This window comes from Pristis pectinata, chromosome 11 (assembly GCF_009764475.1).
Source record: "Pristis pectinata isolate sPriPec2 chromosome 11, sPriPec2.1.pri, whole genome shotgun sequence".
In the NCBI taxonomy this organism is placed as follows: domain Eukaryota; kingdom Metazoa; phylum Chordata; class Chondrichthyes; order Rhinopristiformes; family Pristidae; genus Pristis; species Pristis pectinata.
In genome coordinates this window covers 31,450,872-31,468,923 of record NC_067415.1, presented here as the reverse complement: position 1 = coordinate 31,468,923, position 18,052 = coordinate 31,450,872, and the positions used below count along the sequence as shown (strand labels likewise).

At 40.4% G+C, this 18,052-nt stretch overlaps 1 protein-coding gene across 2 annotated transcripts in view; it reads right to left on the bottom strand.

Moving 5' to 3' along the window:
* The window catches only part of LOC127575698 (paraspeckle component 1-like), a 103,351-nt gene that overhangs the window by 4,178 nt on the left and 81,121 nt on the right, over positions 1–18,052 (bottom strand). For both annotated transcript variants that reach the window (XR_007957117.1, XR_007957118.1), the window contains exon 7: positions 382–469. The gene's annotated coding sequence lies outside the window, so the exon portion shown is untranslated. The remainder of the gene's footprint in view (positions 1–381; positions 470–18,052) is intronic.

Genomic DNA, 18,052 nt, shown 5'->3' with positions numbered 1-18,052 from the left:
GGGGGTTGGTGCAAACTGTGCTGACTGGTGGCAAATCCCCAAACAGGGCATCAATCGGAGATACCCTTCTTCCTGTAATGACTGTTTCTCTGCACCTCAAAATAAAACAGCTTAAAATTTAGTTTGAAAGACAAAAGTGAGAACACTGTGACGTCACAAGATGTAGTTTGGATTCTACTGTTACATGCCAGCATTACAATGTTTACACAATATATAGACACACAAGAATGTTCAGCACTGCTGAACCCAGCAGAATATTTGAAGACCACATATTAAATAAAGAAATGGTTTACTCTAGATAGAAACGTTTGAAGTCTCTGACACAATATTTAAAATAGAAAATGTTGATTTAAACAGTCATTCTAAATAAGGAACACTTACCACAAAGTGTGCTGAATCTCATTACGTTGCATTACAAAGGAAGATTTCAGTATTCAATGCAATTGTCCCTTCATAAAACCTAAATCACCTAGAAACAAAAGATGAAAATTAAATGAAAATAATCAGAATGCTCTTTATCTTTACATGATTTCAATGTGATCTTGGCATTACAGTGGTGATGTATACCATTTCTTAATTCATGGCCACTCCCTTCACATCCTGGCTTTTACTCCCAAAGTCTCCGTAATCTTTGACAAAGCCATTTCTAACCATTTCCTATTTTCACCTCATCATGCCACTGCTTATTCATCCGGCTTTGGAAGACACATATTTACTTTAATGACACCACAAACTTCTAACTGTTCTAGTCTTTATCCATGTTCCAAGAGTTGTTCTGCATTTGTTCATCTGCTTCATTACTGGTTAAGGCATTTTGTCCCTAGTAAAGGACTTACTTTCTTCTGAACTGATCATTCCTTGTGATAAGCATTTATTTTGGTTCAGGTGCAAAGTCTCAAATACATCTGGTGCATCAACTATATTACTATCTAAAGCAGAATTTCTTCATTGCAGAGAAACAACACAAGCTTCTTCTTCAACTGACTCCTATATTCCTCCCCAAGGCATCCACCATCAACTGCAGCAGGGTGTAAGCATTTCATAGATGTTCTAGTTATTAAGACTGATATCATTTGTCAGGTGACCTGTATACCCGACCTCTTGCTATCTAGCACTGTAATGGTTCCTTTCTGAAAATAATCCACTGTGGCATTCTGGTCCCCACAAACTACCATCTCATTTTCAGCTTCCCTCCCTTCTCTAAAGTGCTTCAAACAAGTGTCCTCTTTCCTGTATTAGAACTGCAGTTAGCACTGAAATTGTCCCAAGATAGAAATTATATTCTCTGACCGTTGTTTACCATCTCTCTGAACTCTGCTCCCACATTCCAAAGACGTACGGATTAGGAAGTTGTGGGCATGCTATGTTGGTGCCGGAAGTGTGGCGATTCTTGCGGGCTGTCCCCAGAACACTCTTCACAAAAGATGTATCTCACTGTGTGTTTCAATATACATGTGACTAATAAAGATATCTTATCCCCCTGACAACAGCATATTCTTCCAATGCCTTTCACCCTGTTTTCCCTCTCTTGGTGCCTGTAAAAATGTAACTTGATTGCAACCAGATCTGTTGCTGTCTTATTTATTCACCCAAAGACATGCAGATCATCACTTCTGGTGAACCAGGAGGATCCATCCTCAAACCACTTTTTCTAAACTATGTCAAGGCAACATTTTCTAAAGTGTTTATTTCCACTTTTAGAATGACACTCATCTGTTTGGAACTGCTCGTGTCCTTTTACACCTTGGAATTCAGTTATATACTTACTGGTTACCATCCACAGTCCATTAATTTCAGCTCAACAACTCTGCTGCCAGTAATCTGCCATGTTTATATACCATCCACATGAATGCAAATCAATATTTTATAGTTTCTAATGCTCCCAATTTGAAATTCTCTTCATTACTCCAAGATGGCATGTTCTTTCCCTATTTCTATAACTTTCTGTAGGACAACAACAGTGAATGAACAGTGCTTTCTTGTTCTTTTGGCTTCTTGTTTATCTCAGACTTCCTGCATTCCATCTATGCTTTCAGATGTCACAGCCTCATGCTTCTCATCACTGCTCATTTCTACTTTAACAGCCTCCATAACATTTAACCATTTTGACCATGATATTTTCCCCGTTCAATATCTCTTACAGTTGACTTTTGTCTAATAACTCTGAAGTATCTTAGAATTTTTTCTGTTATGCTAACGTGAGAAATGGCAGGAGGAGGCCATTTCACCCTTCAAACCTGCTCAGCCATTCATCAAGATTATGGCTGACCTTGTACCCATGTGCCAGAAGTCATTAGTTAAGCAGCAATCTTTGACAATTGCTGCAAGCACTACTTCGTAGTCTGGGACACAAATCTTGCCTCAATGGAGGTTTTGTGCTTCAAACCAATGAAAAACCCCATTCACCTGAAACCACTTTTCTGTCTTTTATTGACACTGCCTGAGCTGCAGATTATTCCTTGTACTTTATGCTTTCATTACTAACAGTTTTATTCCTTTATAGGATCACCCAAGGATGTTCCAGCACAGGACGCAACTTTGTAAAAGTTAACTACTAGTTATAAAGTTATTACTGGTCAAAGAGAGTTTACCCTCTGCCAACCATAGCCAAAAATAATCTTGTTCCACTTTGGCTTTGCCCACTCGTAGTGTTAACATAGTTAGGGGAAAAACCTTCTGGGATTTTCAAATATTTTCCTCTCTTTCAGCATTATCAGGAACTTCATGTCACTATGGCAAGAATCTATCACACCATAATTTGTCGATAAGCAGTGCCATTCTTACCAGAGAAACAATGAACCAATAAGTGCTCTTATTTATACAAGACAACGGAATGAAAAGCATGAAGTATAATACAGGGCAACATGCATTTCAGTATTCTCTTTAATTTAAAAATAAAGGCATAACTCAGTTTCTAAACTTAGACAAGTTATAGTTTCAATCTGACCCAATTCTGTTGCAGGTTTGACAAATCTTTAACAACTGCAAGACAGAAACACTGACCACTAGTTCTTCAATTACACATGAACCCAATACAAATCCCAGATACCAAAATATTTATCATGCAGAAATACAGTCAGTGAGTGTTTCCTCTTTTGCAATGGTCTTGGATGTACATTACCAACCCCAGATTAGGCCTCATGTATTATTTGAATTGTGATTCATACAAGGATGTACCAAAGAGGACAATCTGGGTGTTCCTAAACCAGAAACCATGGTTGAACTGGGAGATCCACTTCCTACTGAAGTATAAGACTGCAGCATTCAAATCAGGTGACTCTGACCTACACAAAAAATCAAGATACGACCTCAATAAAGCCATCAGAGAGAGACAATACCAGTCCAAACATAGAGTCCCAGACCAGCCATCAGTTGTGGCAGGGTTTACATGTTATAACAGGCTACAAAACGAGTCAGGCAGTATTGCTGGCAACAGTGCATCCTTCCTGATGACCTTAACGCATTCTATGCATGCTTTAAACAAAAGGAGATTGGTATGTCACCACCCAACCTGACAGCGTCAATGCACCTGAACCCATAGTCACCGCTGAAGATGCAAGATTGGTCTTCCGGAGAGTGAACCTGCGTAAAGCATCTGGCCCGAATGGTGATCCTGGCCGTGTCCTTCGATCCTCTGTAGATAAGCTGGCAGGAGTATTTGCAGACATTTTTAAACCTCTCCCTGCTTAATTCTGAGGTTCGCACCTGCTTTAAGGAGACCACTATCATCCCAGTACCTAATGTGACTCTGACATCCACCATCATGAAGTGCTTGGAGAGGCTGGTCATGGCATGCATTAACTCCAGCCTCCCAGACAACCTCAATCCACTGCAATTTGTCTACCACCAAGATGGCGGACAACATCTCCCTGGCCCTACACTAATTTCCGAGGCATCTGGGTAGTAAAGTCACCTACATTAGATACTGTTTGACTATAGCTCCACCTTCAATACTATAATTCCACGCAAACTCATTACCAAACTCCATGACCTGGAACTCAAAACCTCCCTTTGCAACTGGATCCGTGACTTCCTGACCAACAGACCGCAATCAGTAAGGATATGCAGCAACACCTCCGGCACGATTATTCTCAACACTGGCGTCCCACAATGCTGTGTCCTCAGCCCCCTACTCTACTCCCTATACACTCATGACTGTGTGACCAGATTCTGCTCTAACTCCATCTACAGGTTTGCAGATGATACCACTGTAGTGGGCCGTATCTCAAATAACGATGAGTCAGAGTACAGGAAGGAGAGAGAGCTTAGTAACATTGTGTTATGACAACAACCTTTTCCTCAATGTCAACAAAATGAAAGTCAAGAATGGTCAAGAAAGCTCACCACCGCCTCTACTTCCTCAGGAGGTTAAAGAAATTTGGCATGTCCCCTTTGACACTCACCAATTTTTATCAATGCACTATAGAAAGCATCTTACCTGGATGCATCACGACTTGGTATGGCAACTGCTCTGCCCGTGACTGCAAGAAACTGCAGAGAGTTGTGGACTCAGCACTGATCCCTGGACACACCACCAGTCACAGGCATCCAATCTGGAAAGCAACCCTCCACTACTACCCTCTGATTCCTACCACCAAGCCAATTTTGTATCCAATTGGCTAACTCACCCTGGATCCCATGTGATCTAAGCCTCCAGTCAAGCCTCCCATACAGGAGCTTGCCCTACCCTCATCAATCCTATTGGTAACCTCTTCAAAAGAAAAATCAAATTCGAGAGACAATTTCTCACACACAAAGCAATGCTGACTATCCCTAATCAGTCCTTGCCTTTCCAAATGCAGGTAGATCTTGTCTGTCAGAATCCCCACCAGTAACTTTCCTACCACTGATGTATGGCTCACCAGCCCGTAGTTCCCTGGCTTGTCCTTGGAGCCTTTCTTAAATAAAGACACAACATTAGCCACCCTCCAGTCTTCCGGAACCTCACTTGTGGCTAATGATGATGCGAATATCTCTGCCAGGGCCCTAGCAATTTCTTCCCTACCTTCTCATTGGCCTAGGATACACTTGTTCAGGCCTCAGGGATTTATCTTCCTTGTATTCCCTGGCTTCCACGAACTTCTCCAATGGTGAATACAGGTGAGAAATTTTCACTTAAGACCTCGTCCATATTCTGCAGCTCTGGACATAGATGATGACATTGATCCTTAAGGGGCTCTATTCTCTCCCTAATTACCCTCGTTTTAGGATTCTCCTTTTATCTTTTGCCCTCCTGAGATTTCCACAATTGCAGCTGCCTATACCTGACATATGCCCTCATTTTCCTTACCAGAGCCTTAACATCCCTCATCAAGCAGGGTTTACTAATCCTGCCAGCCTTGCCCCTTTACTTTAATGGGGACATCTGACCCTGAACTCTCCCTATTTCACTTTTAAAAGCTTCCCACTTGCCAGATGTCCCTTTACCTGCAAGCAGCCTCCCCCAATCAACCCTTGCAAGTTCCAGTCTAATGCCACTAAAGTTAGCCTTGCCCCAATTTACGATTTTAACTTGTGGACCAGTTCTCTATTTTTTTCCATAACTATTTTAAAACTAAAAGAATTATGGTCGCTGAGGGGCATTGTAGGGTGAATGCATTCAGCCTTTTTCCAGGGTTGAGGAATCAAGAACTAGAGGGCATAGGTTCAAGGTGAGAGGGGAAAGGTTTAAGAGGAACTTGAGGGGGCAACTTTTTGTTTTTACACAAAGGGTGGTATCCATGTGGAATCAGCTGCCAGAGGAAGTGGTTTAGGCAGGTACAACAACAGCTTTTAAGACAGTTGGACAGGTACATGGATTGAAAACGTTTAGAAAGTTATGGGCCAAACAATGGCAAATAGGACTAGCTTGAATGGGGCATCTTCGTCCGCCTCCGCCACATCTGTTCCCATGATTAGGCTTTCCATTCTAGGACATCAGAGGTGTCCTCCTTTATCAGTAACAGGAGTTTCCCTCCCATCACCATCAATGCTGCCCTTACCTTATCTCCTCCACTTACTGCATGTCTGCCCTCGCCCTCTCCTTCACCCCCCCTTCCCTCCCTCCGACATATCAGGGACAGGGTTCCCTTTTTCTTCACCTACCACCCCACAACTTATCATTCTCCGCAACTTCCGCCACCTCCAACGGGATTCTACCGCCAGGCACATCTTCCCCTCATCCCCTCTCTACTTTCCGCAGGGATCGCTCTCTCCGCGACTCCCTTGTCCACTCGTCCCTCCCCACCGATAACCCCCCCAGCACTTATGCCTGCAACCACACCAAGTGCTGCACCTGCCCCTACACCTCCTCCCTCACCACCATTCAGGGTCCCAGACAATCTTTCCAGGTGAGGCAGTGCTTCACCTGTGAGTCCGAGGGTGTCATTTATTGCAGCCTCCTGTACATCGGTGAGACCCGATGCAGATTGGGTGACCACTTCATCGAGCGCCTTTGCTCCATTTACCGCAACTGCCAGGACCTCCCGGTGGCCACCCACTTCAATTCCACCCCACTCCTGTACTGACATGTCTATCCACGGCCTCCTCAACTGCCACGTTGAGGCCAGGCGCAGTTTGGAGGAACAACACTTCATATTCCGCCTTGGGAGTCTCCAATCTGATGGCATCAACAATTTCTCTAACTTCCAGTAACCGCACCCCTTTTTCTTCCCTTATTTCTGTGCCTCCCTTCCACCACCTTGATGACCTGCCCATCTCCTCTCCTCCCCCATTCTTTATTCCACGGTCCACTGCCCTCTCCTACTGGATTCCTTCTTCAGCCCTTTGCCTCTTCTACCTATCACCTCATTACATCTCCCCATTCCCCCATCTACCATTCCCCTCTCACCTGGTCTAACCTATCACCTGAACTCACCTTCTTATTCTGGCTTCTGCCCTGTTCCTTTCCAGTCCTGATGAAGGGTCTCGGCCTGAAATGTTGACTGTTTATTTCTCTCCATAGACACTGCCTGACCTGCTGAGTTCCTTCAGCACTTTGTATATTGCTGCAGATTCCAGCATCTGCAAAATTTTGTCTCTCTCAGTTGGGCCAAAGGGCGTTTCCGTGCTATATGACTCATTACTCTACACTAATTCAGCGCACCTCAATAAGATTTCTTACATAATAGAATGTCGTAACTTTAGAGAAGAACGTGGACTCTGCTGATAAATGCCTATTAAGATGCAATACATTGGGGATTATTGTAACACAGTTTCTATGCATTACACTGGGAGCTGATAGATAATAGCAGTTCCAGAGAATGTAAAAAATTCTCATTGTCAGGATCTTTACACTTTTTAAAAAATTTATAATCATTTAATTTTCTTACATGCAAAACAAACAATGTTCTGTATACTTATTTAGCACAATCATATGGCATTTATTATGTGAAATTTATTTTATTTGTGGATTGCAATTTCTATGGCAAATTGCTATAAATCTTTAGAAGTAAACTATATTGTGATACAGGATATAATACACAGGAATTATCCATGAAACTAGATGCCATTAATCTTCATTTACTTTTGTTGGGCATGTTAAGTACAAAACACCTTTCTAATTTTGCTTTGAAAATACAATACAAACCTCAAGAGAACAAAACAAATATACATTATAAGTAATAACATTTTTTGCAAGAAAAACTGGATGTGCTACAGGATATTAAATTATGTTGTGACAAATGATGGTAATGATGGTGGTACACTACTGAGTACACTCAAATATTGCAAGGAGATTTTACATGGTGAAACAGCCACTACATGTTTGTGGTTCAAATAATCTTGAAAAATAGGCACAAAAAATATAAATTCTACAATGTACATTCGAATATCATAAACAAGAGCAGGAGTAGTCCACTCATCCAACTGCACCAGTCAATTCTATGATGGCTTTTACCTCAGGGCCACATTCCTGCATGGGCCCAGTCTCTCTCAATTTTCCTAATATCCAAAAATCTATCAATCTCACTACGCCCAGGTGAAAAAATTTCTTGTCATCTCTGTCCTGAATGGCCGACTCCTCTTCATGAAAATGACCCGACTGTAGCCAACACAGCCAGGGAATCAACACCACATCTACCCTTTTGTGCCATGGAAGAATTTTGTACGTTTCAATAGAATCATCTGTCTGCTTATTCACTCCAAGTACAACAAATCCACTACCCCAAAAATCAATCTGGTCTACATTTGCTGCCCTCGCTCTATCCTTAAATGGGAATACTAGATAGGTACACAATATTCCAGATGCAGTGTCACCACAGCTCTATATAATTGGTGCAAGAGATTTCTACTACTGTACTCAAATCCTCTCAATATACAGTTTGCTTTCTTAGTTGCTGGCTAAATCTGCATATTAATGTTCAGTGATTCACATACAAGGACACCCAAGTCTCTCTGAAAACTAATATCCTTCAAACTCTCACCATTTAAAAACTCTACCCAAGTGAATGACCTCTTATTTTTCTACCTTATATTCCATCTAACATGTCCTTGACCATTCACTTACCCTATCTATATCCCCATGAAGCCTTTCTGCATCCTGCTCAGTCCACAACATCACTCAACTCAGACTTGGGTACATTACACTCAGTTCCCTCACCCAAATCATTGGTACATATTGTGAACGTAGGGTCCCAGCACCAATCACTACAGCACTACAGTGGTCACGTACACCCAACCGAAAAAGACCACATTATGTCAATTCGATGACTGTAGACCAATCCTCAGTCCACACTAACGTATTATCCTTGAAACTGTGTGGTCTAAACTTTGATCTCTTACGTGGGTAACTTCTGAACATCCAAATATACCATATCACATGGTTTGCCCTCAAATTATTTTGCTAGTCACAACCTCAAAAAAAGGTACAAACGATTTGTCAAAAAAAAAAATTCTCTTTCATAAATCCACGTTGACTCTCCCCAATCCTATTCTTGTTTTCTCAGTGCTTACTTACCACTTTCTTGAATTGCAGCATTTTGCTCACAACTAAGATCAGGCAAACTTGTCTACCATTCACCATTTTCTCTCTTCCTCTTCAATAGTGGGGTTGCATTTGGGTTTGGTAGCTTCCAAACTGTGAGAATCATCCTAGAAGCCATGAAGTTTTTGGAAAATAACCACCTCCTCCAGTCTACACACAGTGATGGAAAGTAATTACTCTCTAATAACCTATTTACCACCTGTCCGGTTTGGCTATTGGCAGAACCACTCAGCTCCAGAGCTCAGTCTCAGTCCAAACATGAACCAGAGAGCAAAATTCTGAAAAGGAGAGTGAATGCTCTTGATATCCTCTTGATATCATTTCACAGAGTGGGGAGGGAAGGAGCCCTGCTGAACTAATATCGATGGATTTTAAGGGAAAACAAAATCACTCCAATGTTTGGCATTATAACTGGCACTGAAGGAAATGGTCATGATTATTGGAGATCAATCATCCCCCTCCCAGGATATCACAGAGATTCCTCAGACAGCATCCAAAGCCCTATGATCTTCAGCTGCTTCGAAGACCTTCCCTCTATCATGGTCAGAAGTAGGAATGTTGGTTGATGACTATACAATATTCAGTCCTAGTAACAATTGTTCAACAAATGAAGCAGTCCATGCCTACATGCAGCAAGAACTAGACAACATTCAGACATGGACTGGTAAGTGGGATGGTTTTTACAATAACAAGGAAAGTTTTTCTCAACATAGGCAAGGTCTTGCTACATGTTTGAAAGTTCTGGTGATGAGGCATTTTGCCAAATGACAGGATCCACAATCTCCTTTTCCTGCAAGGCTCTAATGCTATTTGGCATAGAACAAGGCCCAACTGATTTGTCATCAAAGGTGTTCTTCTCAATAAGGTTTGCTATGGAGGGATAGGTGGTGTGGCAGAGTCCAACTAGAAGGAACATTGAGGCAACATGGCCAGACTCATCCTTCGCAACAGCAGGGACATAGAACCTCATTACATGAGGCATTTTGTGCATGGCTGCATCAGGCTGTGTTCAGATTTTGAATATTTAAACAGAAGTTATTATCTGAATGAGAGTCATGTTAGGTACATTTCCCTCACCCTACCATCCACACACACTTTTTCTGGAAGCCTAAACATCCCATTTTTGAGCCCTATATGAACTGTAAATGTGATTTGCTTGGTGCAGTTATGGTGTCACATGGGCCGTACAACACCAAGTACAGTACCATCAAGAGCACCTTGAATCTGATGAGATTTATTTTTCCCCAGTGATCAACAGAGAATGCTGGTGCCCTTATCCGTATACTTCATCCATGTGCTCTAACAGAGTTCTTGCTCCATGCCCTGACTCCTCTGAACTATATTCCCAGCATCTTCAGGTAATTGAACTGGTAATGAAGGGAACAACAGATCAGCTGGACCAGTTGTGAAAGATCACAATCCTACAATCAACTCTGGCCATCTGGTCCTTCTGGCCATATCTGCTGTTACATTACCAAATTTTAAGATTTCAGTCTTTCAATAGATCCAGTATCACATTTGAGGTATGTCATATCCAATCTTTCCCAGTCCGAGTGGTATTTACACTTGGGTTTTTTGTCCTTCAACAAATTTTCTATACTCCCGAATAGATGTCCTCTTTTATCCTACACCTTCCTGTTACATACTTTATCATTCAGGCAATTCACTTTCTCTGGAGTATGAATCAACTTCACAATTTAACTTGATACATGTAGGTAATAGAAAAATATCACTAGTATTACAGGCAGTCCCTTTTGAAGTGTACAGTCAGCATGTAATGTTAATCCTATTAGGGTATGCTTGATGTGCATTTATCATCCAAAATGCAACTTATCACTTCATAAGCACAGGGCACTTAAAAGCAGTACACAAGGACATCTTTAATGCTGGATGTAAGTTCTGCACAAACAATTGCAATAATGGAATGAGACAAAATTGCTCAACCACAGCAGAAACTAAAAGGGGAAAGTTACTATACAAGAATAAAGGCTCATTACTATTATGATTTAGCAAAAAACTTAATACTGCTTGGTAGAAATCACAGAATCAATATCTGAAACATTTCCACTTTAACAAAGTAGCTTGCAAAACAATTACTTGATAAAAACAATTTAGTTTGAATAAATGTTAACACTCACTAAAAGCTGAACAGATAGACCCAGAATGTCAGTGTTCAATGGATCACAAAGCTAACAAACGTAAATAGTACTGGTCCAATTAAAGTCAGAGCAGGGAAAGACCATCTGAATGCACCCAGCATTTGTAACAAGACACTTAGTTAATAGCAGAAAGAAATAAATGATCTCAATTTTTATAATTTATTCATTTTTCAGGATCTAGGCATTGTTTATAAGGTTTATAATACACCCATCCACGTATATTGATATGGATAGAGGACTGGCTAACAGAAAACAGTTGGAATAAGTCAGTCATTTTCAGAATGGCAAACAGCAACAGGTGGGATGCCTGGATCAGTGCTGGAGCATCAACAATTTATCACCTTTATTGATAACAAATGACTGAAACAGGTGTACAGTAGTTAGATTTGTTGATAATCCAAAGATAGGTGGGATAGCAAGTTGTGAGGGCACAAGTCGCCTGCAAAGGGATATAGGTAGGCTGAGTGAGCAAGAAGTTGGCTGGAGTATTAATCTGGGAAAATGTGAGGTTATCACTTTGAATGAAAAACCAAAATTATTTAGTCAGAGTGAGACTACAAAATGAAGTACAATGGGATTTGAGATTCATAGTAGATGAAGCATTAAAGTTAGCGTGTTGGTACACCAAGCAATCAGGGCAGCTGATGGCATGTTGGCCTTTACTGTAGGAGTTAGGGACAGCAAAAGAAAAGAATTTCTGACAGTTTTAGAGGGATTACTCCATGTTTAGACAAGGATGTGCTTGCATTGGAGGCAGTGCAGAGAAGGTTCACTAGGTTCTCATCTGAGACAGCTGATACCAGCCTATACACATTCGAGTTAAGAATGAGAAGCAATTTTATTGAAACATCAGATTCTGAAGGGGACTGACATGATAAATGCTGAGAGGATGATGTTTCCCCAAGCAGAGATATCTAGAATAATAGGGCATGATTTCAGAACAAGGGGTTGCCCACTTCGTGAAGAGATGGAGAGATTTCTTCTGAGACATGAAGAGCTGTGGGGATTGAAAAGGCAGAGGCTGACAGATACCTAAATTACAGGGGTGCAGGGAGAAGACTGGAATGTGTTGTTGTGGCCATTAGATTGACCTAAATGGCAGAGCAGGTTCGAGGTACCAACAGATATATTCCTACTTATGGGAGCATTATGTTATATGGAGGAAGGTGAATCCCTTCCCACAGGACTCCAGCTTCTGCCAACTTCCTGAAGCCATGGTATTTGTTACTAGTCCAGTTGAGTTTCTGATCAAGGGCAATCCCCAGGACATCTCAATCCTGCTCCTTCATTGATGGCTCTGTCAAGCGTAGATGGTTAGACTCTTGCTGGAGATGGTCATTGCCTGGATCTCTTTAATTACCACTTATCAACCTACACCTCAATGTTGTCTTGCTCTTGCTGCGCACAAGTAGGAGCTGCTTCATTTGCTAAGGAATTGTCAATGGGATTGAGTATTGTGCAGATATCTGCAAATATATCCCCTTCTGACCTATGAGACCGTAGCTGAAGATAGTTGCACCTCCCATACTGCCCCGAGGAACTCCTGCAGTGATGTCCTGTGTCTGAGATTAAAAATCTTCCTTTGTACGAAGCAGGACTCCAACCATTGGAGTATTTTCCAGTTGATTATTTACAAGGATTCCTGGATGTCAAATCTGGTCAAATGCTGCCCTGACATCAAGGAAGGTACTCTTTTTTCACCTCTGAATTTCAGCCCTATGATCCAAGCTGTGATGAGATTGTGAGCCAAATGATCCTGGCAAAATCCAAACTGGGCATTTGTGAACAGGTTATTAGGTAACAAAAGCTGCTTGATACCACTGTCAATAACATCTTCCATCGTTTGCTAGTGTTTAAGAACAGACTGATTGGACAGTAATTAAACAGAGATCGGATTATCCTTCGTGAATAGGACATATCTAGGCAATCTTCCACATTGTCAGGTGGATGACAGTGTTGTAGCTACACTGGAAAGAGCTCAACCTGAGGTGCAGCTAGTTCTGGAGGGCAAGCATTCAGAAGTAGTGCTGGAATGCTATCTGGTTTTAACAGAAGTGGTTGCAAAGTGACCAAGTTTAGGAATTAAATATTTCAGGACACTTAACTTTTAGAAAAAGACTGGCATGATGGAAAACAAGACTGTGTAGCCCTGATATGGATTGATATGGAAACAACAAGTAGAAAACATCAGTGGGAGTTGTATTTGGACCCCAAAATTAGTAAATGTGGGTATAGTATAAATTTGAAAAGTAATACAATAATCACCAGGGACTTTGGTCTACTTATGAAATGGACAAACTAAAATGTGAAAGGTGAAGTTATAGAGTATATAAAAGATGGCTTCTTGATGAAGATGTTAAGCAAACAATGGCAGAACAGGCTATTTTAGATCTAGTACTGTGTAATGAGAAAGGGTTTATTTGATGATCTGGTAGTGGAGGGTCCTTTGGGGAGTAGTGATCATAATATAATAGAATTTTAAATAAAGAATGGAAATGACTTAGTTCAAAATCAGAAACGATGGTCTTAAATCTGAATAAAGCAAACTGCAAAGGCATAATATCAAAGATGGATACAGTAGATACAGAAACTATATTAAAAGGTACAAGAGCAAAAAAAAAGCAATTTTATAAACATCTTTAAGACAAAAAAAAAGAGGTCTAACCATAGCTATTAAAAATTAAAGACAGAATTCAGTGGAGGATCAAAGCTTTGAAAAGGATATATGGGAATAAGTTGATAGCAAGAAACAAAACCCAAGAGCTTCGATAGACTTGTGCAAAAGATAGACTAGAGAGGAGGAATTATGCTTCTCCTGAACAATGCAGAGAAATTAAACAAATAGACACAGAAACATCTTTGAAATGGTGTGGAATAACAGGTCTTGGACCAATAAGTTCAGTGAAATTAGCACTTGTAGATAATCAGTACTGAAGAAATTGGGTCCAGAGGATTTATCCATTAATGACTTGCATCCTAGGGTTTTGAACATAGCAGCTATGGAAACAATAAATGCACTGGTTATCATCTTCCAAAATTCCACAGATTTACAGATCAATTCTCGCTGATTAGAACATAGCAGATAACTATTTGAGACACAGAAAAAAACGTGAAACTACAGATCAGTTAGACATCAGTTGTAGGGAAAATGATGGAATCTATTGTTCAGGAAATAGTCATAAGGTACTTGTAAAATAATAATAGCATTAGACAGAGTCAATGATTTATGAAAAGCAACTCATATTTAACAAATCTGTTGAGTTTTTTTTAAACTGAGGTTGTAGAATAGATAAGACCAAATGAGTTGATATGTATTTTGACTTTCAGAAAGTATTTAGTAATGTATCACACAAGATTATTAACTATGAGCACAATATCGGGTAATGGATTAAGGACTGGTTGAACTAATACAAACTGGACATTTTCCAGTTGGGAGACTAACTCAGGGTAGTACAGGGATCAGAGTTCCAGCTGTTTATAATCCATTTCATTGATTTGAATGAAGGGATTAAATAAGACCATAAGAGAAAGGAGCAGAAGTCGGCCATTCAGCCCATCGAGTCTGCTCCACCATTCTATCATGAGCTGATCCATTCTCCCATTTAGCCCCACTCCCCCGCCTTCTCACTATAACCTTTGATACCCTGGCTACTCAGATACCTATCAATCTCTGCCTTAAATACACCCAATGACTTTGCCTCCACAGCCACCCGTGGCAACAAATTCCACAGATTCACCACTCTGGCTAAAGAAATTTCTCCGCACCTCTGTTCTGAATGAGCACCCTTCAATCCTGAAGTCGTGCCCTCTTGTACTAGACTCCCCGACCATCAGAAATAACTTTGCCACATCTACTCTGTCCAGGCCTTTTAACATTCGAAATGTTTTTATGAGGTCCCCCCTCATTCTTCTGAACTCCAAGGAGAGCCGTCAAACATTCCTCATATGTTAACCCTCTCATTCCTGGAATCATTCTAGTGAATCTTCTCCGAACCCTCTCCAACATCAGCACATCCTTCCTTAAATAAGGAGCCCAAAACTGGACACAGTTCTCCAAGTGAGGCCTTACCAATGCCTTATAGTGCTCTTATATTCTATTCCTCTAGAAATTAATGCCAACACTGCATTCGCCTTCTTCACCACTGACTCAACCTGGAGGTTAATTTTTAGGGTATCCTGCACAAGGACTCCCAAGTCCCTTTGCATCTCTGAATTTTGAATTTTCTCCCCATTTAAGTAATAATCTGCCCGTTTTTCCTTCGACCGAAGTACATCACCGCACACTTTCCAACAATGTATTTCATTTGCCACTTCTTTGCGCATTCTCCTAGTCTATCTGCAGACTCTGTTTCCTCAACACTACCCGCCCCTCCACCTATCTTTGTATCATCGGCAAACTTTGCCACAAAGCCATTTATTCCATAATCCAAATCATTGACATACAACGTAAAAAGAAGCGGCCCCAACATGGACCCCTGCGAAACACCACTGGAACCAGTAGCCAACCAGAATGGAATCCCTTTATTCCCACTGTTTCCTGCCAATCAGCCAATGCTCTATCCATGCTCGTAACTTTCCTGTAATTCCATGGGCTCTTATCTTGCTTAGCAGCCTCATGTGTGGCATCTTATCAAAGGCCTTCTGAAAATCCAAATACACAACATCCACTGCATCTCCTTTGTCTAGCCTGCTTGTAATTTCCTCAAAAATTGCAATAGGTTTATCAGGCAGGATTTTCCTTTAAGGAAACCATGCTGAATTCGGCCTATCTTGTCATGTGCCTCCAGGTACTCTGTAAACTCATCCTTGACAATTGACTGACAAATAGTGGAATGACATTTGCAATTTTCCAGTCCTCCGGAACCATGCCAGAATCTATTGGTTCTTGAAAGATAATTACTAAAGCCTCCGCAATCTCTACAGCTACTTCCTTCAGAACACGAGGGTGCATTCCATCTGGTCCGGGAGATTTATCTACCCTTAGACCATTCAGCTTCCTGAGTACCTTCTCTGTTGTAATTGTGACTGCACACACTTCTCTTCCCTAACACCCTTGAGTGTCCGGTACACTGCTGATGTCTTCCTCAGTGAAGACTGATGCAAAATACTCATTCAGTTCCTCTGCCATCTCCTTGTCTCCCATTACAATTTCTCCAGTGTAGTTTTCTATCGATCCGAAATCTATTCTCGCCTGTCTTTTACTCTTTATATACTTGAAAAAGCTTTTAGTATCCTCTTTGATATTATTTGCTAGCTTCCTTTCATTGTTTATCTTTTCCTTCCTAATGTAACGTATCCACATTTGCTGATGATACAAAGCCAGGTTGTAGCGTGGGCTGTGAAGTAGCAGAGAAGCTTCAAGAGGAAATACAGGTTAGGTCAACAGGCAAGGACACAGCAGATAGAACACAAGGTCAAACAGAGAAATGTAGAGTATTTTTTAGATAGTGAGTGAGTGAGTGGAAGCTTTGTGTTCAGAAGAACCCAAGGAAGAACAATTATAACATTCCAAGATCTTACAATGAGCAGTGCAATGTATTAAAAGAATTTTGTTAGTTGAAGTATATTCAAATTTCATAACACTTCAAGTAATTTCCCTGCCCTGATAGTTGAAATCTATCTGTATGACACTTCAAATATATCTTCTTATACCACAACTACAAATTTCTAGGGACAATGTACAATAATTTGATAATTCACAGATTTTCAATGAAAATATGTTCCTGAACGTTTTCATTTGCCCAAGATATGAAAGTAAAATGAATAAGGACAATCTACAAGACTGCTGCCTACTAGCAATTAAATTGCATCAATTAAAGCCATGAATTACAATAAATCATTTTCAACACGACATCTGAAATTGTTTCAAAAAAGACTAAACCGCGGGTTACTGCAACTTGTTTTTACCCAGAAAAAATATTCTTTGATAATTGCAAGTTGGTGTTCAGAGGGAATGGGCTACAATTTGGCACAGCTTTGTGGGCCAAAGGGCCTGAATTGTACTGTAGGTTTTCTATGTTTTCTATGTTCTATTTGTACACGAATCACTGAATAAAATTGTGTGCAATAGCATATTTAAAATAGAAGTCAAAGCATGTGGTCTGTGGTCGAGGTTCACAAGACTTTATTGGAAAGTATATCAACAGAATGACAGCATAAAAACACAAATGCAATACTGCATTTTACTTTGAATACATCATGCTACAAATCCTAAAATGCAATGTTAAATCCGTATCAGATCTTAAAAAACAAATGGTTTGAGCAATTTGGACTCCACACTAAGAGATGTTGAGGCTATGTAGAAGGTATAGCAGTGAGTTCACCTAGATGCGGCCTAGTACAAGTAGACATAAACTACATACTTCAAATATCTGGGCTTTTGATTTAAAGCAGACATAACAGGATGACTTAGGAGATTATAGTGATCAGTCAAAGTAGATTAAAAACAATACAAGATTAATGCAAGAGATTTAAAACAAAGAAATGAAAATTATTTTGCAACATCCGAGAATAGTGAAACTATAATTGGTACTCAAAGTATGGAATAGATGAAAATTTAAAATTGAGTGCCGGCAGGAAAGAAGGGCCAGAGGACTGGCAGATCAAATTCAGACCAATGCTTAGAGTGAAGGGTAACCACAACATGATATAATTAGTCCAAAATGCTGATCCATGCTGTAATTTCTGTGCAAGGTTTAATAGTTGGTTGTTTATTTAAAAATACATACACCTGTGAACATACCAACAGTTCTTTATCTGTATACAAGACTATCATACTTCTGGTAGATTTTTGTAATTCATTCATCCAATGTCACTCCTTTTAAACAAAATGGAGTCGATGTGCGACAGATAAAAGTACACAAATTTACACTGGTTTTTCTAGGACACTCTTCAGAATTCATTTTGTAAGCAAGGTATTTCCCCTTAATTC